This window comes from Molossus molossus, unplaced genomic scaffold (assembly GCF_014108415.1).
Source record: "Molossus molossus isolate mMolMol1 unplaced genomic scaffold, mMolMol1.p scaffold_m16_p_1, whole genome shotgun sequence".
Taxonomy (NCBI): Eukaryota; Metazoa; Chordata; class Mammalia; order Chiroptera; family Molossidae; genus Molossus; species Molossus molossus.
In genome coordinates, this window is record NW_023425344.1 from 193927484 (window position 1) to 193954115 (window position 26632).

General features: G+C 37.4%; 1 long non-coding RNA gene across 1 annotated transcript; it reads right to left on the reverse strand.

Moving 5' to 3' along the window:
• Nucleotides 1–1692: 1692 nt before the first annotated feature.
• LOC118632798 lies at nucleotides 1693–22575 on the reverse strand. The gene is made up of 4 exons (XR_004960065.1): nucleotides 22465–22575; nucleotides 9956–10023; nucleotides 5161–5220; nucleotides 1693–1789 (listed from the first exon to the last, which is right to left on the reverse strand). It is a non-coding gene; the product is annotated as an uncharacterized LOC118632798 (long non-coding RNA).
• Between the last annotated feature and the right edge of the window lie 4057 nt (nucleotides 22576–26632).

Consider the following 26632-nt stretch of genomic DNA (forward strand, 5'->3'; position numbering starts at 1 on the left):
ATCTACAAACAAAATGAACAGGTAGAACAGAAACATTCTCATAGATACAGAAAACACTTTGTTGGTTGCCAGATGGGAGGGAGGTTGGGGGAATGGGTGAAAAAGGTGAAGGGATTAAGAAGTACAAATTCATTAATAGACTGACAAACTTCAAAGGAAAAGGGGTTGGGGGGGGGGAATAAACCAAATAACTTATATGCATAACCAATGGCCACAGACAATAGTGTGGGAAAAGGCGGGAGGGGGGACGGAAGTGGGGAGGAGGGGGTCAATGGGGGAAAAATGTGGAACATCTGTAATACATTCTACATTCAACAATAAAGATTTAAAAAATAAAATAAAAAACAACAACAAAAAAATCTGACAAAATTTCTGAAACTTTTATTAACTTTTTCCATAACTGATCTGAGTTTTAGTAGAAGTATTTGGAAATTACAGGTAAATATCTTGGTATGAGTGTGCCCAGAAACAGATGAGACAAAGATCTGAGTGCAAGCAGACTCTTTGGGGCACAATGTCATAGGGGAGTGGAGAGGTAATATAAGGAAGAACATCCAGACAATGAAGGCTGTGTGATTAACCCAGCACAATGGGCAAGTAGAGAGAAATCTCCTGGAGAAACCCTGGGAAACACTGCAAAATAAATTCCAGAGAATTATGCCCCTCAGGAGTGAGCTACTACCTTAGCCTTTTCAGTCTGCTCAGATCTACGGTTCTGGAGTAAAAAGCTCAGATACAGAGGAAACCATTAAAATTGACTGGATTACTGTGGGACACTGACAGCATCTGGAATAATATGCAAAATAATGGTAATTATAATTACTAATGATGAACATTTTGATATACTTCCACTCAGAACTTTTAAAATATGTAGATGTATCAGAAATTAAATGATCATAAAATAAGGTCCTTCTACAATATTAATTGGCAGCTTGCTTTAACACTTAGCAATACCTTATATTACATCTTTCTATGTCAATAAATATAAATGTACTTATAATCATTACTAATTATGATATACTATACCATAATTTATTTCATTAGGTCCCCTGATTAGACATTTAGATTGGTTCTAGGTTTTTGCTTTTCTCAAGGGAGATACTTTATTGCAGTCTCACTGGACAATGAATTTATACTTGGTTCAATTGCTGCCTGACTGTATGTTTATTATAACAATGCTTAAAAAGTATAAATAGTGTGGGAAGGAGCAGTATGTATTCAAAGGCCAATGATTCACAGCTTTGTAGTTTAGAAATATTACTTAATACATGTTGCGGGTCTGGGTAAGTCGGTGAAGGGATTATGAAAAAAAAAAAAAAAACCCAAACTCTTAAACACAGACAATAGCATGGTGATTGCCAGCAGAAAGGTGGGGTGTGGGTAGGTAGAATAGAGTATATAGGGAGGATAAATGGTGACAAAAGGAGACTTGACTTGGGGTGGTAAACACACAACACAATAGACAAATTATGTGTTATAGAACTGTACACCTGAAACCTATATGATTTTATTAACCAATGTCACCCCAATAAATTCAAGTTAAAGAGAAATGTCTTAATACATATAATTTTAAATTCAAAATATTGTGTTATATCTTGTGATATAATTTAGGTTATAGGGAGTCACTTGATTGTTGCATTTACCACCACTACCACAACTTAGGATCCATTTCTTTATATTTATGAAGAATGATTTGGATTTTAGCTCAGTGTCACAGTTCAGAGCCATCACAGCCATGTGCATTTATATAGTTGGAAAACTGACACAAAATATCAGTATAACTTGTAAGCTGGAAAAGAAAAACATCTAAATAAATAACTTCTTGAAACAAGAAAAAAACACCCAAAGATGTTTATAAAGCTAATTTTAAATCATGGATGAAAGAAGAAATTGCCACATGAATTAGAAAATATTTTTAACATATGACTTATAAAAATTGTTGGATATAGCTAATGCAATGCCTAGAGAAAATTCATAGCCTTAAATGCATATATTAAAAAGGAAGAAAGAAAAAAAAAAAGGAAGAAAGGATAAATATCAATTTTCCAAAAAATTATAAAAAGAACATCAAGCACTGGCCGGTTTGGCTCATCAATTCGAGCATCAGCCTGCGTACTGGGGAGTTGCAGGTTTGATTCTGGGCAAGGGCACATGCCTTGGTTGCGGTGTGATCCCCAGCCCTGGTTAGGGTCATGCAGGAGGTAACTAATCAATGTGTCTCTCTCACATTGATGTTTCTCTCTCTTTCTCTCTCTCTCCCTCTCTCCCTCTGTCTCTCTCCCCTCTTTCTCCCCCTCATTCTTTCTGAAAATCAATGGAAAAATATCCTCAAGTGAGGATTAAAAAAAAAAAAGAAGAATATCAAAGCAAGTAAATGAAGTAAAAGAAAGAAAATAAATCTAAGAGCAGAAATAAAAGGAAACAAATATACTATAGAGAAAAATCAACAACACTAAACATGATTCCTTGGAAAGATTAATAAGATTGATAAATTCTTAGTAGGACTAATCAAATAAAAAAAGAGAGATGGCAAAAATTACCACTATGAGGCAGAAAGAGAGGACTTCACTATAGATTCTATATTAATTAAGAAGATAAAATAATATTATGAAAAAGTTTATGCCAATAAGTTTTAATTTATTAAATAATAAATAACAATTTGAATGAACTGGATAGTTACCTTAGAAACACATCTTACAATAATGAAAGCTAAAAGACAACTTGTAATGGGAGAAAATTGTAAATCATATATCTGATAAGGGAGTTAAAATATCGAATATAGATAGAACACCTAAAACTCAATAATAAAAAATAAATGACCAATTTTGAAAATAGGAAAATATCTGAATATATATTTCTCCAAACAAAATATACAAATGGCCAATAGCACATAAAAAGATGCTCAACATCATTAGCCAACAAGAAAATGCAAAGCAAAACCAAATTGACATACCACTTCACACACACACTAGGATAGTTATAAACAAAAAGACAGATAATGATAAATATTGGTGATGATGTGAAGAAACTAGAATGCTCATTCACTGTTGGAAAAAAGTTTGGTAGTTCTTCAAATGGTTAAACATAGTGTTACTTTATGACACAGCAATTCCCTCCTAAGTATGTACCAAAGAGAGTTGAAAATATATGTTCACACAAAAACTTGTATATGAATGTTCATAGCAGCAGCATTTATAATAGTCCAAGAATGGAAACAACTGAAATGTTCAGTAGATGATAAATGGATACACAAATTGTAGTATATCCATATAGTGAAATATTATTCAACCTGAACTAAAGTAATAGAGAAACATTGGCTTCTATTATATAGTGTATACAAAGCCTAATAAGAAAATATTTGTTTGTTTGTTTGTTTTTAAATCCTCACCCAAGCATATTTTTCTATTCATCCTCAGATAGTGGGAGGAAGAGAGAAGGAGAAAAAGAGAGAGAGAGAGAGAGAGAGAGAGAGAGAGAGAGAGAGAGAGAGAGTTGTGAGAGGAGGGACACATTGACTAGTTGCCTCCTGCACAACCTCGACCAGGGTCTGGGATGAACCACAACTGAGGTATGTGCCTTGGCTGGAATCGAACCCGAAACTCATTGGTCCATGGGCCGACACTCTACCACTGAGCCAAAATGGACAGCGCTGTTTGTTTCTTTTTTAAATTAAGAATATACTTGGAGAATTTATATGCATAGAAGTATAACCCATGGACATAGACAATAGGGCACATGAAGGCCTTTGGGGGGAATGGAGTGGAGGGGGACAATGAAAGAAAACAGGAGGGACATCTGTATACTTTCAACAACAAAGATAAATTTTTAAAAAAGAATACACTTGGAAGAATACAGGAAGGTAAGATCCTTCTTTAATAGTAGAACTATTTGTTCCACCCATAATAACTGCTATTATACATTACTTTATTCAGTTTACTCAGTAAGCAGGGTAAATAGCTGCCTAGTGTGGTTTAAAGAAAATATCTTCAGCCTGGCCAGTGTGGCTCAGTGGATTGAGCATCGCCCCATGCACTGAGAGGTCCCGGTTTGATTCCCGGTCAGGGCACATGCCCGGGTTGCAGGCTGTATCCCCAAAGGGGACGTGCAGGAGGCAGCCAATTGATGTTTCTCTCTCACATTGATGTTTCAATCTCTCTCTCCCTTCCTTTCTCTCTAAAAAAATCAATAAAAACATTTTAAAAAAATCTTCATCTTGTTTATTTCTTTATTGATTTACTTGGTATCTATCTATCTATCTATCTATCTATCTATCTATCTATCTATCTATCTATCTGAGTTCTTTACTTTCTTCCTTACATCAAGTAGTTATCTTGTAAATGCAGACACTCCTCGAAGAACCTGGTCATGGGTAAAGGAGTGAGTGCTGAAGGGATAGATATTTTGAAAGCATAGACATTAATGGAAAGGGAGTTTTCTATGACATAGTTGAGGAAGAAGGCTATAGTCATGACACATGAGGGTAAAGGGGCAGGAACTGGCCCCGGCTGGTATGGATTAGCTGGTTGGAGCATTGTCCCAAGCAGCAGAAATGTGCAGGTTTGATTGTCGGTGAGGGCACATATCTGGGTTGCGGGTTTGATTTCCAGGTGGGGTGCATATGTGAGGCAACTGATCGATGTTTCTCTCTCATTGTTTTTCTTGCTCTCTCCCTCACCTTTCCTCTCTCTCAAATTACTTAAAAACAAACAAATAAAAAATTCAAACATATCCTTGGATGAGGATTGAAGGGGGGGAAGGGGCAGGAATTTGCAATGCCAATCAACTTGTAATGTGTGCCTGGAGAACTGTGTTCAGAAGGATTCTGAGCCTGTATTCTAGAGTCAGAGGAAAAGTGCTTCCTGGTTTATTAAAGGAGAAGCAGCAGCATATGTGTCAGCCCGTCCCATCCCTTCAGTGGCGGTTTAAAGACAAAAAGCTCCCTGGTTGAGGGAAATTTTGAACAAAGAAACCGCCAAGATAAGGCAAAGGTTGAGATAACACGATCCAGATTATGGCAATATTACAAAGGAATCAGAGAAAAGGAAAAAAAACAGTGGATAAACCAGTAATAGGTTTGGAGTAAAGAGCACCTTGAAGTCAGAAGTACTACTCTAAACACATTCAGCTGAACAGCATATTGTTCCAGGCATCATTGTATACCTGTGCTGGCTCCTGGCCCCCATCCTTCTGGTTCAAATGTGGCAAGGCCACAGGGTTCACCTGGGAAGGGAAACGAGTAAATTGGGCTAAGGGGAGTACCCACCATAAGCGGGAATCAGGATGCATAGCAGTACCAAATAAAAACGTAAGGGTGCCTACCATCAACATTGCCTGCTTGCCCTCTCATAAAGTCTTCTGTATCTTAAGATCTAATAGATACTAATACATTCTCAGGGTTTCTCCAGAAAAACAAATGTAGTGAGGGGCCTCAATTCAATAGAAGGGGTCCAAATGGAAGTCAACTTTTGAACTGAAGTTGGAAGAAGGTGCCTGGGAGAACTGAGAGAGGAACAAGGAGGTGTAGCCCAGGTGCAATCTGGGGCATCTGACTTCATTCTTGGGGGGATGTGGGTTGTATGAGTTTGTCAGAATTGAACAGTGACTAAGCTAAGATGTGTGTCTGGCTCTTGCCAGGGATGGACCAGGCAGGATTGTAAATACTAGCCCAGGCTAGTATTTATTCCTTTCTCAATTTTTAAAATGAGTCTAGCCTATTCATGAAGGGAGTCCCTGAAACCCCTAAATCCTCTCTGTTATCTCCAAAATTAAGCCATCCTATTTCCTATTTGCTATTCTGAATTGTTGTCTAGGGTTTGAAGTTCTCCAACCCATTTCTCTCCCACCTTAGTTCCAGGATTCCTCAAATTGACCATATTGATTGATAATTCATTTGGGATATGCTTTATAATCCAACCACACATTTTTCTCTAGGATGTCTATAATGCACGTGGAGGTAGTACAGACCATGCCCCATGCACCCAGCTCTAGCACTGATCATCATGGTTTATTAAAAAGGAGAAGATATAAATTTCCACTTGCAGGAAGATTCAGTTAATATACTTTTCCCCATTCTCCCCATTATATGCTATTTAAAACTCTAGAAATTATATACAAAATAAATATAAAAAGACTTCAAAAGGTGTATAGAAGAAAGCAGATCAGCTAAATATGTTGAGACTCAAGGAATGAAATGATGGTGAGTTCTCTGGGTTTTTCTTTTGCCTCATATATCCCAGACCTGAAGCTGAAGAAGCTCAAAACCTGACATGCCAGCAAGCAAAGACAAAGAAAACCTCGAGAAAAATTCTGCTCTCTTAACCAAAGGATTATGGAAGAGGCAACATAACAAGATAAAACAAATACAAAGGAATCTACCAATCATAATTACATTTCTAAAAAACAAAAACAAAACCCAGAATTGAAAGCATCTGGAGAAAAACAATGTCATACCTATAGGGAAAAGACAATCTGAATGATAGTAGATTTTTCATCAGAAACCATGGAGTCCAGCCTGGCCAGTGTGGCTCAGTGTTTGAGCATTGATTCATGTACTAAGAGGTCGCCAGTTGGATTCCTGGTCAGGGCACACGCCCAAGTTGTGGCTTCAATCAATGTTTTGCTCTCACATTGATGTTTCTCTCTCTTTCCTTTTCTCTCTCTCTCACAAAAAAAAAAAAAAAAATCAGTTTAAAAAAAAAAAAAGAAGAAAGAAAGGAGCCATGGAGTTCAGAAATGAGTACCACAATATATATATTTTTTTTAATCCTCACCCGAGGATATTTTTTTTGCATTTTTTGTTCAGACAGAGCGGGAGGGAGAGAGAGGAAGAGAGAGAGAGAGAAACATCGATGTGAAGGGACACATCGAGTGGTTGCCACCCGCACGACCAACCAGGGCCAGGGACAAACTGCAACCAAGGTACGTGCCCTTAGCGGGAAACGAACCTGGGTCTCTCTGTACCGCAGGCCGACGCTCTAACCGCTGAGCCAAACCGGCCAGGGCCCACAATATTTTTTTCAAGTGCTGAAAATAAAAAGAACTGTCAACTAGGATCCTATCTCCAGTGAAAATATCTTTCAATAAATGAGGGGAAATCAACGCATTCTTAAATGAAGGAAAACTTCATAAGAGAATTTGTTGCCAGGAGACCTATCCTAAAAGAATGACTAAAGGAACTTCTCTAAATAGTAAAGAAACAATTAAAAACAAACTGTGGAACACCAGAAAGAACATGGTAAGCAAAGTTATGCATAAATACAAGAGGCTTTCCTTCATGAGTTTTCTTGGTTATGTCTGACACTTGAGGCAAAAATTATAACACTGTCTGATGTGGTTCTCAATGTATGCAAAGAGATATTGAGACAACTATATTTTAAATAGGAGAGGCTAAATGATATAAAGATAGCTAAGGTTTCTATAGTTTATTTGAACTGGTAAATGATAATACTGATAGACTGTGATTATGTGCATATAATATAATACCTAGAGCAACTACTAAAAATGCTAAGGTGATACTCTGGAAATCACTATGGAAATATCAAAGGGGATTCTAAAAATATGTTCAAGTAATCGATAGGAAGGTAGGGAAAGAAAATAGAGAAAATTTAAAAAGTGATCCAACAGAAGACAAAAAATATAATGGCAGAGGTAATCTCTAATAAATTGGTTATTAGAGTAAATTATAATGATCTGAATATGCCAATCAAAAGACAAATATTAGATTTCATTAAAAGCACGATTTAGCTATATGCTATCTATAAAAAACTCACTTCAGGTATAATGATATATAGGCAGGTTGATAAAGAAGGGTTGATTCACCAAGAAGATACAGCAATCTCAAATGTGCATGCATAAAACAACAGAGCTACAAAATATGAGAAGGAAGCCCTGGCCAGTTTTGCTCAGCAGTTAGAGTGTTGGCCAGAGGACCAAAGGGTCACTGGTTTGATTCCCAGTCAAGGGCATGTACCTGGGTTGCAGGTTCAATCCCCGGTCCCAGTTGGGGTTATGCGGGAGGCAACCAATGAATGTGCCTCTCTCACATCAATGTTTCTCTCTCTCCCTTCCCCCCTTCCACTCTATCTAAGAATCAATGGGAAAATATCCTCCAGTGAGGATTAACAACAACAAAAATATGAGAAGGAAAAACTGGTAGAGAGGAGAAACGGACAAATCCACAACTGTAGTTGAAAACTTGAGCACCTCTCAACCATTGTTAGGACAATTGGACAAGAAATCAGCAAGAATATGGAAGAATTCAAGAATGGCCTCCACAAATGGGATTTAACAGACATTTTTTTGAACATTCCACCCAATAAGAGCATAAAGAAGAATAAAATGGGAGGAATCAGTCTACCCAATTTTAAGACTTATTATACAGCTATAATCAAGACTGAGAAATATCAATCAATGGAACAGAAGAGAGGACCCAGAAAGAAACCCACAAAAATATGTACAACTGGTTTTTGACAAAGATGCAAAAACAATTCGGTGGGGAACAGACAGCCTTTTCAACAAATGGGGCTAGAGCAAGTGGGCATCCAGAGGTCGAAGAAAAATAAATCTTGACCTAAGTTTCACACTGTATACAGAAAGTAATTCAAAATGGATCACAGACTTATGTAAAAGTATAAAACCTAGAAAAACAGGAGAAAACCTCTAGGATCTAGGGCTAAGCAAATAATCTGTAGAAGTAAAATTGATGAACAGAACTTCATCAAAATTAAAATGTTTACTTCAGGGAAGATTGTTAAGAGGATGAAAAGATAAGCAACAGAGTGGCAGAAAATATTTGCAAACTACATACTGAATTTCTACAACTCAAAAGTTAAAAAAAAAGCAAACAAGCTAATTAGAAAATAGGCAAAAGACTTGAAGATATAGTTCACCAAAGAGAATATTTAGATGGCAAATGAGCACATAAAAAGATATTCAACATCATTAGCCATTTAGGGAAATATAAATTAATAACATAATGAGATATCTCTATACATTTATCTGATTGGCTAAAATAAAGACAGTGACAACATCAAATGTTGATTAGCATGTTGAAGAATCTGGATCAGTCATAGATCCCTGGTTGCAATGTAAAATAGCATGGTCACTGAAAAATAGTGGCAGTTCCTTCATACATTGAACATGTAACTACCATGCAACATAGCAACTCTACTCTTGTGCATTTATCTCAGAGAAATGAAGGCTTACGTTCACATAAAAACCTATATGTGAATATTTATAGCAGCTTTCTTGTAATAGCTCCAAACTGAAAACAAACTCGATGTCCTTCTATGAGTGAAAGGTTAAACAAACTATGATGCTTCTATACCAGGAATACTATTCAGTAATAAAAAGTAATGAACTGTTGATAACATCCATCAACCTGGACGAATCTCCAGAGAATTATGCTGAGTGAAAAAAAAAAAAAAAGCCAATCTCAAAGGTTACATATTGTGTGATTATATATATATATATTTCTTGGAATGGCAAAATTATAGAAATGGAGAATAGATTAGTCATTGCCAGGGGTTTGATAGGGATTGGGGTGCTAGGAAAATGAGTGTGTTTATAAAAGGGTGACACAAAGTATCCTTCTGGTAATGGAAATGTTCTATATCTTGACTATTGATATCAACATCCTGGTTATGATAATTGTATTAAACTTTTGCAAAATATTGCCATTGGAAAAACTAGGTAAAGGGTACATACAAGTTTTCTGTAAAATTTCTTACAACTGCATGCGATTCTAAAATGAACTCAAAATAAAAGCATTTCATAAAAAACAAGGGAGGGGGTAAGGTGGTTAAGGTCGTTTGGACTGGCATCTATTATGTCATGGGAGTTTGTGAAGTACTCCTGTGAATGGTCTGTTAGGCACAGAACTTACTGGGCCATCGGAGATAGGAGAACTGAGATTCCAGGGGATGAGGACCCAGAGACAAACAGTTGATTTTCTTACCGTTGGGGACTGTTCGTTTTGATTGTTCTTTTCCAGGCTAGTGGCTTGAGAACACCTGGTACACAGAGCTTTGTAAAAGCATATGAATAGAAGTTAGTAGATTGTCTTTAGGTGAGTCGTTTGCGTTAGTCCATATGCTCTTAAGTAAATGCTAACTGTTGTAATTTGTCTAGATTATATTCAACATACCATAGGGGGCGTGGTGCAGGAGATAGGCTTGTTAAAGGGGCATACGAAATTCACATGTTATGCCTTAGATAAAAGTGAAGGGAGGAGGAAAAGTCAGAGATAAAGGATTTGAGTGTATGTCATAGTTAGATAATTCAGAAACAACTAACTATAATTAGTTCATCTAGTTATTTAAGGAACTGACAAATTTGTTCTATTTTTCCATCCTTTAATAGTCCTTTCCATTGACAGGCTAATCACCTCTGTTTCCTACTTCATCTATGTAATCTTGAAGAAAAATGTGGAGCAGTATGCAATTCTAAGCATTTAAAACAATTTTAGGAAACATCTCTATTCCTCCATTTAACTCACTGGTGCAGACGCAGAGGGGGAATACTTTTCCATTGTACTTTGGAGTCTCTGTGCTAGAGATCTGTGCTGCTGGCTCAGACACTTTTTTTATTCAGTGTTTCAGAGCTGGAGTACAGGGAGTCCTTCTGTAGTAATGATTGGGTACTATCCTCATTACTCATTTTACCTAGGCTGTGATCCAAATAGAACACAATGATCTAGAGAAGGAATAAAAAGTAGCACCTCGCCCTGGCCGGTTTGGCTCAGCAGTTCAAGCGTTGGCCCACGGACCAATGAGTCGCGGGTTCGATTCTGGTCAAGGGCATGTACCTCGGTTACGGTTCATCCCCAGGTCTGGTGGGGGCTGTGGAGGAGGCAACCAGTCGATGTGTCCCTCTCACATTGATGTTTCTCTCTCTCTCCCTCCCTCCCACTCTATCTGAAGAAAAATATCCTCAGGTGCGGATTAAAAAAAATAATAAATGAATAAATAAATGAATAAATAAACGAATAAATAAACGAATAAATAAAGAAGCACCTGAAGAGCTACCCAAAGAAACCTTCAAAGACTTGATACCTAAGGGGAATGCAGATGCTTTCAGAAGAATAAAAATGATACCAGAAGTGGGGGTAGCCTCCTAAATTTGAGTAGTCAACATGGCCTGAGGTCTTCCAGCTATAAAGCTGTTAATACTACAGAGGCTGCTTTATTTCCAGAGGCCAAAAACATACCCATCGCTAGTATGGCTACATTCTGAGAATTTCAGACCTTTTGGAGACCAGAGATAGCTACTGAAAATGAGTGCACCAAAGTTGGCAATCATTTAGCTCAGCTTTTAGTTGGAAAGAATACAGATGTTTGAGAAACTTCATGAAATGTGATGCAGCGGAGTTGAGTGTAGTACAGGAATAGAAATGGGACAATAAGGCGTGTAGGGTTTTCTGAGGAAGTAGAAAACAAGGCTGTAAGAAACTTTGCTGTAAGGAACTAGCACTGGAAAATCATCATCCAACAACAGCAAATCAGCTCAAAATCTGTCCATGCATGTGAACTCAGTGGTCAGCTAGAGACTCAGGCAGTGTTTATGCCCAGACCTTTGGGCTATTGCTCTCTTGTGCTCTTTTCCGTTTGCCCCTAACTCTGCTTTCTGGTTCTTCCTCCCTAGAAGACTATGGGTTTAAAAAGATATATATGTTTTTATTGATTTCAGAGAGAGAGAGGAAGGGAGAGGGAGAGGAAGAGAGAGGGAAACACTGATGTGAGAGAAACATGGACTGGCTGCCTCCTGCACACCCCCTACTGGGGATCAAGCCCAAAACCTGGGGCTTTTGCCCTGACCAGGAATCAAACCAGCACCAGATCCGTGCACGGGAGGATACTCAACCAACTGACTAGGCCAGGGCAAGACTATGGGTTTTTAATCAGAGTTTTAGCCACTCTGTGTTGTGCAAACTACAGCTTGCCCTCAGATTAAAAGCTATAAAGATTGGAAACTAATCCATGTCATTACCTCCACCAAAGTATAATAATTTTCCTACTATAAATTATCTGCTTTTGGTCACCCTCTTCTGTCTTTCTTTTTTCTTTTTGTATTGTGTCCAGAGTTTATAAACTTGTTAACTGCAGAAGGGTTGGTCCAATAGGTTACTCAGCTATACCAGAATCTGTGCCCTCTTCCCTCTCTTTATAACCAAAAGAACATCTGTTCATTACTTCCTCAAAGAATGTTGACAATTAATTAGGTGCTCAAGGTGTTGGTTTGGTGTTTCTCCTCTGGACTTTCATAGGATCTTGTGCCAAATTTGCTTATTGTGTATTATTTCTTTTCCAACTGACTATAAGAATTTGAGCTCAGGGACCTTAGTTTATTTATCTTTATATCCCTAATGTCTACTACAAGATCAGTATATAGGTCAAATATTTTGTTATATATATATATATAACAAAATATATATATATATATATATCAGCCTTGAGTTTGTACTGATCCTTAAAAGGCCCCTAATTAAAGTGAGAATAGCTGAGGGGGGAGGTAAGGGTTTAGAGATAGTCGATTAACTCATATCTAGATGAGACCAGGAACAAGCTACAATGTGACACATGATGAGTATTTAAAGGAAGTGTTTGTGGCCCTGGCCAGTTTGGCCCAGCGGTTAGAGCGTCAGCCTGCGGACCGGAGAGTCCTGGGTTCGGTTCCTGCTAAGGGCATGTACCTCGGTTTCAGTTTGTCCCTGGCCCTAGTTGGGGTCATGTGGGTGGCAACCACTCAGTGTGTCTCTCTCACATTGATGTTTCTTCCCCCCTCTCCCTTCCACTCTATCTGAAGATAAATGCAAAAAAAGCCCTTGGGTGAGGATAAAAAAAAAAGAAAAGAAAGTGTTTGTGGCATGTGTGGCAGTAGAGTGGGTAAAATGGAAGAATAGCAACTATAAAACATTTCCATAGCTTCACTGTTTCAGGAGACCCTTGGCCAATTTTCCCTTCATAGGCTAACAAGTCCCAGACACTTAAGATACAATATCTTCCCCCTCTTTTGAAAAGAGGCTGAAAGTAATTTGTGGCTGTTAACCAGGATTTCTGAATAAGTCTTATCTACATTTTGTGTACCTTTCTAATAAAGATAAATTTCATATTATAGTAATAAGCAGGACATCCTGAATCCAAAGTAACCTTGTCTGAAATATATGTCAGGTTGTCATTTATTGTCTGTAGTAAAAGGCAAAGAAAGGCCTGCCTAATAAGCCTGTCTCAAATGAGATAATGGAGTTATGATAGGACACCATCACTACTGAACATTTCAGCCCCAAAAGGAACTAAAAGAGGCTTAGAACTCCATTCTTCTGTAGAGAAGATATCTAATTATAGAAAAAAGTCTGAATTTGCCCCCAAAATGTTGGGGTGTGTAGTCCCCCTTGAACATAAAAAAATTTTTTGTCACAAGCAGAAGACTAACAGTGCACAAGCATTGGATTGCAGTCAGAGTGGTGGTGTCTGCATATTATATAATATTGTTTTGAATGGAGAATAATGAAGGGAAGTAACCCTTGACAGATCTTTAGGTCTCTAGCTAGGCAAAAAATTAGGCCAAACTAGAGGTTTTCAACTCTAGGTTAATCAAATGTCTTAAGCAATCAGACTTAGCAGTCGCCAAAATATTAAGCTCAAAAAGTTTCTGGTTTCATGAAATCATTTTAAATGTAGTCACATTGCTTGGGTTAATGATATCCTATTTGTGAAAGAGAGAACTGCTGTTTTATTTGGCATTGTGTATTTCTTTCATTAGAAAATAGTATTTCAACTAAAGTACCAAGATCAGGTATACAAAATAACTTTGTTAAACAAGGCACTTTGATACTATTGTCATTCTACTTAGTACTTAGATGAGTGGGAGAGGATGCATGATAAGTATATACTGAAGCTCTTGGTCTGAAGTTATCCTTATAAATGAGCTTAAAGCTATTATAAAGTGAACAAGATCGAAAAAGAAGCAACTTCAATACTTGGGGGAATAAACTTCATTTCCAGGAAGTTAGCGTGTGCAGGTTTAAAGGGAATCCCAGACAGAAGTGAGTTGAAAGTGTTGAGTGATGAGGTGTTAAAGGCACACCCAAATGTTAATTGCTGCATTTCTATTTCAAACTTTGCTATGTGTCTTTCATTAGTATAAATCCATTTAAATAATGTATTCCTCTTTTGACAATTCAGTAGCTGATGGCACTTCTATTCTTGTTTATTATCTCTATTTTCACTATTCTTACCATGTGATGCTTACATCAGTTTACCGGAAAGTGGCAAATATATTTGTCACATCAGAAATATATTGCTTTACACAGAGAGTAAGAAGAACCCAAACAGGCCCACACCAAGACACATAGTAATTAAAATGCCACAAATTAAAGACAAAGAGAGAATCCTAAAAGCAGCAAGAGATAAGCAACAGGTTACCTACAAAGGAAACCCCATAAGGCTCTCAGCTGACTTCTCACAAGAAACACTACAGGCCAGAAGGGAATGGCATGAAGTAATCAAAGTCATGAAAAACAAGAATCTGAATCCAAGACTACTCTACCCAGCAAGGCTATCATTCAAAATAGAAGGTCAAATAAAGAGCTTCCCAGACAAAAAAAGGCTAAGGGAATACATTAGCACCAAACCAGCACTGAAAGAAATGTTAAAAGGACTGCTGTAATTAGCAGTAGAAATGGGAAGAAAAATAGAACTACACTAAACAAAAATGGCAATAAATAAGTACATATCAATAATCACCTTAAATGTAAATGGATTGAATGCTCCCATAAAAAGACACAGAGTAGCTGATTGGATAAGAAAGCATGACTCATCTATATGTTGTTTGCAAGAGACCCACCTCACAACAAAAGACTCACATAGGTTGAAAGTGAAGGGATGGAAAAAAATTTTCCAAGCAAATGGAAAGCAAAAAAAAGCTGGGGTAGCAATTCTCATATCTGATAAAATAGATTTCAAAATGAAGACCATAACTAGAGACAAAGACAGCCACTACATAATATTGAAAGGATCTATCCAACAGGAAGATATAACCTTGATAAACATATATGCACCCAATATAGGAGCACCAAAATATATTAAAAATCTTCTGGAGGACTTCCAAGGAGAAATCGACAACAATACAATCATAGCAGGGAACTTCAACACCCCGTTGACAGCACTGGATAGATCCTCTAGGCAAAAAATTAGCAAGGAAACAGAGACTCTAAATGAAGCACTAGACCAAATGGATTTAATAGATATCTACAGAGAATTACACCCCAAAACTACAGAATACACATTCTTCTCAAGTGCACATGGGACATTCTCAAAGATAGACCACATGATAGGACACAAACTAAATCTCTACAAGTTCAAGAAGATTGAAATCATATCAAGCATCTTCTTAGACCACAATGGCATGAAACTAGAAATCAATTGCAACAAGAACATGCAAAGACATTTCAACACATGGAGGCTAAATAGCATGTTATTAAACAATGAATGGGTCACCGAGGAGATCAAGGAAGAAATTAAAAACTTCTTGGAAACCAATGAAAATGAACACACAACAACACAAAATCTATGGGATGCAGCGAAAGCAGTTCTGAGAGGGAAGTTCATAGCACTACAGGCCTACCTCAAAAAACAAGAAAAATTTCTAATTGACTGTCTAACCTCACAACTTAAAGAATTAGAAAGCAAACAAAAAGAAAACCCCAGAGCAAGTAGAAGGAAGGAAATAGTAAAGATCAGAGCAGAAATAAATGACAGAGACCAAAAAAACAATTCAAAGGATCAATGAAACAAAGAGTTGGTTTTTCGAAAAGATAAACAAGATTGATGGACCCTTAGCTAGACTCACCAAGAAACAAAGAGAGAGAACCCAAATACACAAAATCAGAAATGAAAGAGGAGCAGTAACAACAAACACCACGGAAATACAAAAGATCGTTAACAACTACTATGAACAACTATATGGCAACAAATTCGACAATCTAAGCGAAATGGACAAATTTCTAGAAACACACAGTCTCCCAAAACTGGACCGGGAAGAGATAGAAAACTTGAACAGACCAATAACAACTAAGGAAATCGAAGAGGTAATCAAGACTCTCCCAGCAAACAAAAGCCCAGACCCAGATGGCTTCACGGGGGAGTTTTACCGAACATTCAAAAAAGAACTAACACCCATTCTCCTCAAACTATTTCAAAAAATTCAAGAAGAAGGAAGGCTTCCAAACACGTTCGATGAGGCCAGCATAATTCTAATTCCAAAACCAGAAAAAGACACTACGAAGAAAGAAAACTACAGGCCAATATCCCTGATGAACATAGACACCAAAATCCTGAACAAAATATTAGCAAATCGGATCCAGAAATACATAAAAAAAATTATTCACCATGACCAAGTGGGATTCATTCCAGGGATGCAAGGCGGGTACAATATTCGCAAATCAATAAATGTGATACACCACATAAATAAGATGAAGAATAAAAACCACATGATCATATCAATAGATGCTGAAAAAGCATTCGACAAAATCCAGCATCCATTTCCGATAAAAACGCTCAGCAATGTGGGAATAGAGGGATCATATCTCGACATAATAAAGGCCATATATGAAAGACCTACAGCCAACATCATACTCAATGGACAGAAACTAAAAACATTTCCATTAAGAACAGGAACAAGACAGGGATGTCCTCTTTCGCCATTCTTATTTAACATTGTACTGGAAGTCTTAGCCACAGCAATCAGACATGAAGAAAAAATAAAAGGGATCCAAATTGGAAAAGAGGAAGTGAAACTGTCATTATTTGCAGATGACATGATATTATACATAGAAAACCCTAAAGACTCCATCAAAAATCTACTAGACTTAATAAATGAATTTGGCAAAGTAGAAGGATACAAAATTAACGTCAAGAAATTGACGGCATTCTTGTACACCAATGATGAACTCACAGAAAGAGAAACTGAAAAAACAATCCCATTTACCATTGCACCAAAAAAATTAAGATACCTAGGAATAAACTTAACCAAAGAAGTAAAGGACCTATTTGCAGAAAACTACAGGTCATTGAAAAAAGAAATAGAGGAAGATATAAAAAAGTGGAAGTACATACCCTGTTCATGGATTGGAAGAACTAACATCATTAAAATGTCCATACTACCCAAAGCAATCTATAGATTCAATGCAATCCCCATCAAAACACCAATGACATATTTCATAGAACTAGAACAAATACTTCAAAAGTTCATACGGAATCAAAAAAGACCCCGAATAGCCACAGCAATCTTGAAAAAGAAGGACAAAGTAGGTAAGATCACAGTACCAGATGTCAGGTTATACTACAAAGCGACGGTAACCAAAACAACCTGGTACTGGCAGAAGAACAGGCATATAGACCAGTGGAACAGAACTGAAAACTCAGAAATGGACCCAAGGCAATACGCTCAATTAATATTTGACAAAGGTGGCAAGAGCATACAGTGGAGTAAAGACAGCCTCTTTAATAAATGGTGTTGGGAAAATTGGACAGCTACATGCAAAAAAAAAAAAAAAAGAAACTAGACCATCAACTTACACCATACACAAAAATAAACTCAAAATGGATAAAAGACTTAAATGTGACCCGTGAATCCATAAAAATTCTGGAAGAAAATGTAGGCAACAAAATTTCGGACATCATACGCAGCAGAATTTTTACTGATACATCACCTAAGGCAACAGTAACACAAGAGAAAATTAACACATGGGACTGCATGAAACTGAAAAGCTTCTGCACAGCAAAAGAAACAATCATCAAAATGGAAAGGCAACCCACTGTATGGGAGAACATCATTGCCAATGATGTATCAGATAAGGGGTTAATTTCCAATATATATAGAGTGCTCATACAACTCAACAAAAGGAAGACAAAAAAACCAATTAAAAAATGGGCAGAGGAGCTGAATAGACACCTCTCCAAACAGGACATACAAATGGCCAAGAGACATATGAAGAATGCTCAACATCACTAATCATCAGAGAGATGCTAATTAAAACAACAATGAGATATCACCTCACACCTGTCAGAATGGCTGCCATCAACAAATCATCAAACAAAAAGTGTTGGCGAGGGTATGGAGAAAAGGGGACTCTAATACACTGCTGGTGGGAATGCAGACTGGTGCAGCCACTATGGAAAACAATATGGTGTTACCTCAAAAAATTAAAAATTGAACTTCCATTTGATCCAGTGATCGCGCTTCTAGGAATATACCCTAAGAAGCCTCAAACACCAATCAGGAAGAATATATGTACCCCCATATTCATACAGCACTATTTACAATAGCTAAGATCTGGAAACAGCCCAAGTGTCCATCAGTAGACGAATGGATAAAAAAGTGGTGGTACATATACACAATGGAGTACTATGCAGCGGTAAGAAAGAAAGATCTCTTATCCTTTGAGACGACATGGAGGAACCTGGAAAGTATTATCCTAAGTGAAATAAGCCAAGCAGAAAAAGACAAATACCACATGATCTCACTTATATATGGAATATAATGAACATAACAGTCTGAGGAGTACGGTAGGCCCAGAAACATGGAAGTAGGGCACAGACTGACATCCCTCAGAAGAGGGGGTGGGGGGGTGGGAAGAGATAAACCACAGAACTTATATTCATGTATGCATGACCAATGGACATGGACAACTAAGCCGGAGACGGGGCGGGGGTGGAGTGGGGAGGGGGGTGCCAATGGGGTACAAAAGGTGAAATATCTGTAATAAATAAATAATTAAAAATAAAATAAAATAAATAAAAGTATGCAATATAAAAGTAAAATAACTTCAAAATAAAGTCATTAAAATGCAAAAAAAAGAGAAATATATTGCTTTAAAATAAAAAAATAAAATAAAAAAGCTTTTCATGCAGGAAAATTGTAGTTACTCCACCCAAACTTTGAAATAAGATATTCAGTCAGTTTCTAAATATTCAGCTCTGTTTCTTAACTTCATACTACATAAGAGTGCTCATGCCCAGCCCTTGTAGCTCAGTGGTTGAGCGTTCACCCATGCACCAAGGGTTGCTGGTTCAATCCTTGGTCAGGGCACATGCCCAGGATGTGGGCCAAGTACCAAATGGGAGTCATACGGAAGGCAGCCGATTGATGTTCTCTCTCTTCGATGTTTCCATCTCCCCCTTCCTCTCTCTCAAAATAAAATTTAAAAAAAAAAAAAAGAGTGCTTGAAAAATACACTTGTAAATTATCTTTGAATCATTTTCTCTCCAACTCAACTCATTATCTAAACCACCTAAAGTAAGTTCTTCCCTATTCTTATGTTAAACTAATGAACAAATATGTGGATGCCTCTGATATAGGGCATTATATTTGGGTATCTGACCTGCTTACTGCCCCATTCTGAACAAACAGACCAGAAGCAGCGCTTAAGCATAGGTGGCCATGCTTGGGTTTATAGGATCTCAATATAGTAACTATAGTTGATTAGACCCAAAGGTAGCAAACGACCTGGCAAGCAGGTGAGTGAGTCTATCATGAGAGCTTTGGCTAAGAGCTGTGCCCTTGTGCCCAATAACTGGCCAATTCCAACAGAGACTTCTATAGAGAGTTTGAATGAGATACCTGCTGTGAAAGAGCTATTTCATTGTTATTGACAGACAGGAACTGTAGCAATAAAGGTAGTAACTGAGCAGCAGAGCACTAGAATTGGGAGCAATGAAAGCCTACTATTACTGGTAATGAAGTAAGCAGATTGCTAGAATTATGTTGTTTCCGTAATGATACCCCAGTACTCCATTGCCTGGCTGTATGACTATTGAGACTACTTCCTTTTCTTCTAATGACCTGCCATCTGTATATCAACAATAGATTCTCATTAACTGAAATATTGTGAGAATGTTCCTTACAATCCTAAGAAGTCCAGAGCAGTGCTTCTCAAATTTAACATGTGTACATATCTCCTGAGGACCTTGTTAAAATGCAGATTCTAATTCAGTAGGTCTGGGGTGTTGCCTGAGATTCTGCATTTTATACAAATTTATATTAAAATGTTCAAATAGTTGTAGAATTCAGTTATGGAAAACTAGTTTTGAATTTGCAGTTTCCATTTACAGAAGTAATCAAAGGCATTGTTATCATGGAGTACTTCCTTATTCAAGAAAAGCACTGTGAGAGATGTCATCCATAACTTGACTCACAACCGATTCTTTTAGTCATTTATCAGGTGGACAAGTATTATCTGAAAAACACCAGCAAATTGGTATTATCAAGGCAGGACTTGAGGAGACCTTTGTCATTTGGGGGATGACAGATCAAAGTATGGTGCAGCTTTGCAACCAGATCTAATAATTATTGCTCATAAACATTGGCATAGATAGGAGATTTTGAATAATTACAGCTAACACCCTGCTTTTGTTCAGGAAGGATTTAACACATTCTTGCCTAACCTCGTCTGACATTAATTACTCAATGTTTGAAGGTAGGGAACAGCTGCTGAAAAATACATAGCAAAGAATAAGGGGTGTGAATGTGTCTTGCTCTTTGCTGCCAATTGTCAATCAGCTGAGGAAAAAGAACATCCAGAAATCATCCCTGTATAAACATGTTTAGGGACAACAATGAGATGGAATTTTTTTTCTTAAGTATTCATTTTATGTATTCAGCATGACTCTTACAGGGAGTTGACTTTTCTATAGCATTGGACTAATCTGTTTCGTAAAACCTAAAATTTTTTTCTGATAATAATTCTAAATCAAGTCATTTCAATAAAGAGGTGGGTTTTACTTAAGCATCTACAAAAAAAATATGAAGAGATAACCCATATTTTAATAACAGTAGTTTTTTTTTTTTTTATCCTTACTTGAGAACATTTTTCCATTTTTTGTTCAGATAGAGCGGGAGGGAGAGAAAGGAAGAGAGAGAGAGAGAGAGAGAAACATCAACGTGAAAGGGATATATTGAGTGGCTGCCACCTGCACGACCCATCCAGGGCCATGGGCCGGGGACAAACTGCAACGGAGGTAAAAAAATGAAAATAACAATTATTACTTAATTTCTGATAGCTCTATAAAACTATTGGAGGAGCCCTGGCTGGTTTTGCTCAGTGGTTAGAGTGTCAGCCCACAGACCAGAGAGATCTGGGTTTGGTTCCTACTAAGGGTACATATCTCGGTTGCAGTTTGACCCCAGCCTGGGTTGGGGTTGTGTGGGTGGCAGCCAGTCGATGTGTCTCTCTCACATCAATGTTTCTCTCTCTCTCTTCCTCCATTTCTCCCTCCCGCTCTATCTAAAGATGAATGCAAAAATGTCCTCGGGTGAGGATTAAAAATAAACAAAAAACCAAACAAACAAAAAGACTATTGGAGGAGTCCGACTGGTGTGGCTCAGTGGTTTGGCATCGACCATGCACCAAAAGGTTACCAGTTTGATTCCTGGTCAGGACACATGTCCAAGTTGTGGGCCTGATCCCCAGTGGGGGCCATGCAGGAGGTGGCCAATCGATGTTCTCTCTCATTGATATTTCTATCTCTCTCTCCCTCTCACTTCCCCTCTCTCTAAAAAAATCAATAAAGAAAAAATAAATAAAAAAAAAAACTATTGGGAGAAATATAAAGTCATACCAGTACTCTAATAAAGAAGCACTTTTGAAATTACAATTGACAGCTTTCTGGGTTGTGAATAACAGCTTCGTTTAAGGTTACATTAATGTGAAAGGAATAAAATAATTATTAAAAGAAAATTTTGACCATGATTAAAATTGTCATTTTAAATGACTTACTGAATACAAAATCTAACAAAAAGAGATAATGTGGTAGAAATTTAAAGTGACACATAAAGAAACCAACATGAGGCAATTTGGTTGGTCAGGTCTCAGCCTCAGATTTTTGGATAAGGACTGATTCAAAAGAAATATGCAACCATAATTTGGCAACAAATTCCTCAAACATATTGTTGTAGTAATTGACTTCCACTCATTCCCTTGTAACATGGCTTCTAATTCTTCTTCTCTACAATAAATATCCTTTCTGAGGCCAGCAGGAACTTCTTTCTTGCCAAATCCAAAGGCCTTTTCTCTGTCTGCCTTGGTACTTAATTTTTCCAATGTATTTTAGATGGGTAGCCTCATATTTGTTTCATTTTATTTTTAGCATTTTAAGCATTACAAAAGTAATATGTATTCCTTATAGTGAATTAGAATGTACAGATTTTTAAAATCACTTGAGATAACCAAGGGTAACCTTTTAGTGGTATCTTTCCTGGCTTTTGAACACATTTCTATACTTCACACATTTTTATCCTGAGTTATGTCAGTTGGCGTCAGAGATAGGAATCATTCTTACATTAATACTCAGATGTTGCTTGCTTTCGCAATATCTGCTTGCAGAGGACATTACCCTCTTCTGCAGTGTCCTTCAAATATTTCTGGGAGTCCCTAGAGCTGTCTCTCTGGTACTTACAAACAAATCTTACCTTAAAGGTACTGCTGCTGCTCTGTGAGGTATCCACCTCCCTCCCACCAGGCATTGTGGACTCTGCTGAACACTGATACTGCCTCTTTAGAGCCCTTGAATTGTCAAAGCAGGGCTGATCTCCAAAAGTAAAGAGATGGGGAAAAGATAGACCAGGGAAATGAATTTAAAAAAAAAATCCAAGCTAGTTAATTATATTTATATCAGGTAAAATTGACAACCCCCAATTCATTTTTGGAGATAGATTACGGCATCAAAATAAAAGGTTTTATTTCACTAGTATTTAATCCTTATTTTCTTCTACCACATTTCAATACTAAGATATCCTTATTTTTTGTTCACATTTTATAATATCTGAAGTCAGGAGGCATTTAGAGTCACACTTGCATAAGTGGCAGACGCAATGTGATCATCACTGCTGGAACGTTACATCAAACTCGCAGCAGGGGTGTCAGAAGCATGGAGGTAAGTTCTGGAGGAAATAGTAGAGATCTCGTAGGAAGTGCTGCGCAACCAACACAGTGGCACGAAAGAACAGGCTGCACGGAGAGGGTGGACCTTTGTGACTCTTAGATGGAAAGTGACTCAAGCAAGTCAAACTAAATATAAGGAGTTTTTAGGGGTATTTTTACCAATTTATTTTTCCTCAGTTTTTTTTTTTTTTTAATCCTTCCCCGAGGACATTTTTCCATTTTTTGCACAGATAGAGTGGGAGGGAGAGAGAGGAAGAGAGAGAGAGGGAAACATCGATGTGAAAGGGACACATCGAGTGGCTGCCACCCACACGACCAACCAGGGCAGGGGACAAACTGCAACCGAGGTACATGCCCTTAGCAGGAACCGAACCCGGGTCTCTCCGGACCGCAGGCGGATGCTCTAACCGCTGAGCCAAACCGGCCAGGGCTATTTTTCCTGTTTTAGTGAGAAATAACTTACAATGAAACTCACCTATTTTAAATGTATAGTTTAATGAGTGTTGGTGTTTAGATATGGTCATGTGTCCACCACCACAATCAAGACATGGAACATTTCCAACAATTAAAAGTTCCTCATGGCCCTTTACTAGTCAAGGCCTTCCTTTCTCCTCCAGTTCTAGGCAACTATCTGCTTTCAGTCGCTGTGGTTTGCCTTCTGCAGAATTTAATATTAATAGAATCATATATTATATAGCCTTTTGTGTTCGACATGTTTTCATTTGTTTTCGGTAGTCACATAGCTTGTTGTGTGGTAACTATATGTCTAGTTTTATAAGACACTGACAAATTGGGTTTTATATGTTGTGAAGTATGGATCAAGGTTAATTTTTTTTATATAGATTTATAATTGTTCCAGCAATATTTGTTTAAAAGCCTATCCTTTGGCTCCATAGAACGTCTTTGCACATTTTTAAAAATGGGTGGGTTTACTTCTTGACTCTTCTCTTTCATTGATCCATATGTCTACATTTTTTTGTCAGTACTACACTGTCTTGATTATTACAGTCTTAAAATTAAATATTGTGAGTTCTGCAACACTGGTCTTCTTTCTCAAAATTGTTTTGGCTAGCTTAGTTCTTTTGTCATTCCATATAAATTTTAGAATCAGCTTGTCAATTTAAAAAAAGAAATCCTGCTAGGATGTTGATTGGAGGAAACTGACATCTTCACAATATAGTCTCCTAATCCACGAACGTAGCATATCTTTCCATTTATTTGATCTTTTTTGTGTCTTTCATCAATGTTTTGCAGTTTTCAGCATATAGATTTTGCACATATTTTGGTACATTTATGCTTAAGCATTTTATGTTCTTTTGGTGCTGTTGTAAACAATAATGCATTAAAAAAATTTTTTTTTCTTTATTGATTTTAGAGAGAGATGAAGGGAGAGGGAGAGAGAGATAGAAACATCGATGAGAAAGAGAACATTGGCCGCCTCCTGCATGCCCCACACTGGGAATCGGGCCCACAACTTGGGTATGTGCCCTGATGGGGAATCAAACTGGTGACCTCCAGGAGCCACACTGGCCCAGCTGCATTTAAAATTTTAATTTCCGTGCCCTGGCCGGTTTGGCTCAGCAGTTAGAGCGCTGGCCTGTGGTCCTGAGAGACCTGGGTTCGGTTTCCGCTAAGGGCACGTACCTTGGTTGCAGTTTGTCCAGGCCCTGTTTGGGTCATGCGGGTGGCAGCCACTCGATGTGTCCCTTTCACATCGGTGTTTTTTTCTCTCTCTCTCTCTCCCCCTTCCACTCTATCTGAACATCAAAATGGAAAAAGTGTCCTCAGGTGAGGATGAAACAAACAAACAAAAAATTTTAATTTCCAGTTGTTCATTGCTTGTACATAGAACTACAATTAATTTTTGTATATTGAATTTTTTTTTTTTTTTTGCTAAACTCACTAAATAGTCCCATGAACTTTTTTTTTTTTTTTTTTGGTAGATTCTTTGGAATTTTCCAAATAAGCAATTATGTCATCTGCAAATAGAGACCATTTTATTTCCTCCTTTCCAAGATCGATTGAATACCTAGTACACAGGATGAAATCTTCAGTTCTTCAGTATGATTATGAAGAGGAGTGGTGAGAGTAGGAATCCCTGTCTTTTTTCTCATATTAGGGGGAAAGCATTTGATTTTTTTTATCATTAAATTTATTAGGTGTAGGTTTTCTGAGATGATGTTTATCAGATTGAATAAATTCTCTTCTATATCCAGTTTGATATTAATCCAATCCTTTTTTTTTAACTTCACAAAGTAGACATTATCATTAGTAGGAATTTTAGAGAAATGATTTATTTAGGCCTATATACATGCTTATCTTTTTTTTTTAATTAATTTATTTTTGTTACAGATGTTTCCCCTTTTTCACCCACTGATTCCTCCCTCCTCCCCCCTCCCTTACCTTTTTTTTTGGCTTCACCTGAGGATTTATTATTATTATTACTACTACTACTATTATTATTTTTTTTAGAGAAAGAAGGAGAGAGAGAAACACTGATGTGAGAAAGAAACATCGATCTGCTGCCCCTGTCCACACCCCAGTCAGGGATCAAACCCATGTCCCATGTGTGTGCCCTGACTGGGAATTGAATCCACAGCCTTCTGGTTCATGGGACAATGCTCCAGCCAACTGAGCCACCTGGTCTGAGCCATGTTTACCATTCTTCTGGCATCTCAGTGTTCCTCTGGTATTATTTTATTTCTTCCTGAAGTACATCTTTTAGAAGTTCCTTTTGCATGAGTATGTGGGTGGTAGATCTTGTAGGTTGTATGTATCTGAAGTTATCTTTATTTCACCCTCACCCTTGCAACAAAGTATTAGTGAGTGAATGAGTGTACAATTCTAGACTGAAATTATTTTCTTTAATCACTTTGAAGATATAATTAAATCCCCTCATTATAAGATTAATTAAGATGAAAAATTTCAACTGTGTAAAGAGAAAAGTGGGCTTCTTGTGAACATTAAAGAAATGAGTCATTTGAGTGTGTCTAGCTGATTGGCTAGAAGTTCTAGTGGTGTGATTCTATAATTAAAATCTTTGCTCATCCTGACTGTGGTTTGGCACCACTTGGTTGTGGCTGTCTGCTTCAAAATAAATGTCAGCTGGTGCCAATTCTGGATCCTATCTCACTGGCTAGACCTTCCAGAACAGTGGCAACCTTTATAGTAATCTACTGTTACGCTGGGGCCCATTTAGTCAGTCTAATCAAAAGAGATAGAGCTGGAAAAATACTGGCAATACCCTGTTTCCTGATATAGGGTGCTTACTTTTCCCTCACCCAGCCTTACCCTTTCCTCCACGTCCTCTAATCCATCCATTCAGAAGGTAAAAGTTTATCCCATCCAATTTGAAATGAGGGCTAGACAGAAGGCAGCCAATCATTAATGATTAATTGGTGATTAATTACCAATAATAATTGATCAAAACTCTCATTATAATGAAATTTACTATCCTAGAATTTCACTCATTGTTTTACTGTTGTCTGGTTTCCATTGTTGCTAGTAAAATTTCTGCTTTTAGTCTAATTGTTTCATTGTAGGTTGTCTTTTTTTTCTCTCTGGCTGCTTTAAAGATCTCTTTTTTTTTGATGTTTTGAATTTTATGACAGGTCCGAGAATAGCTTTTTAAATTTATCCTCCTTGTGATACTTTGTACTTTTTGAGTCTGTGCATTCATGTCTTTTCTAAATTCTG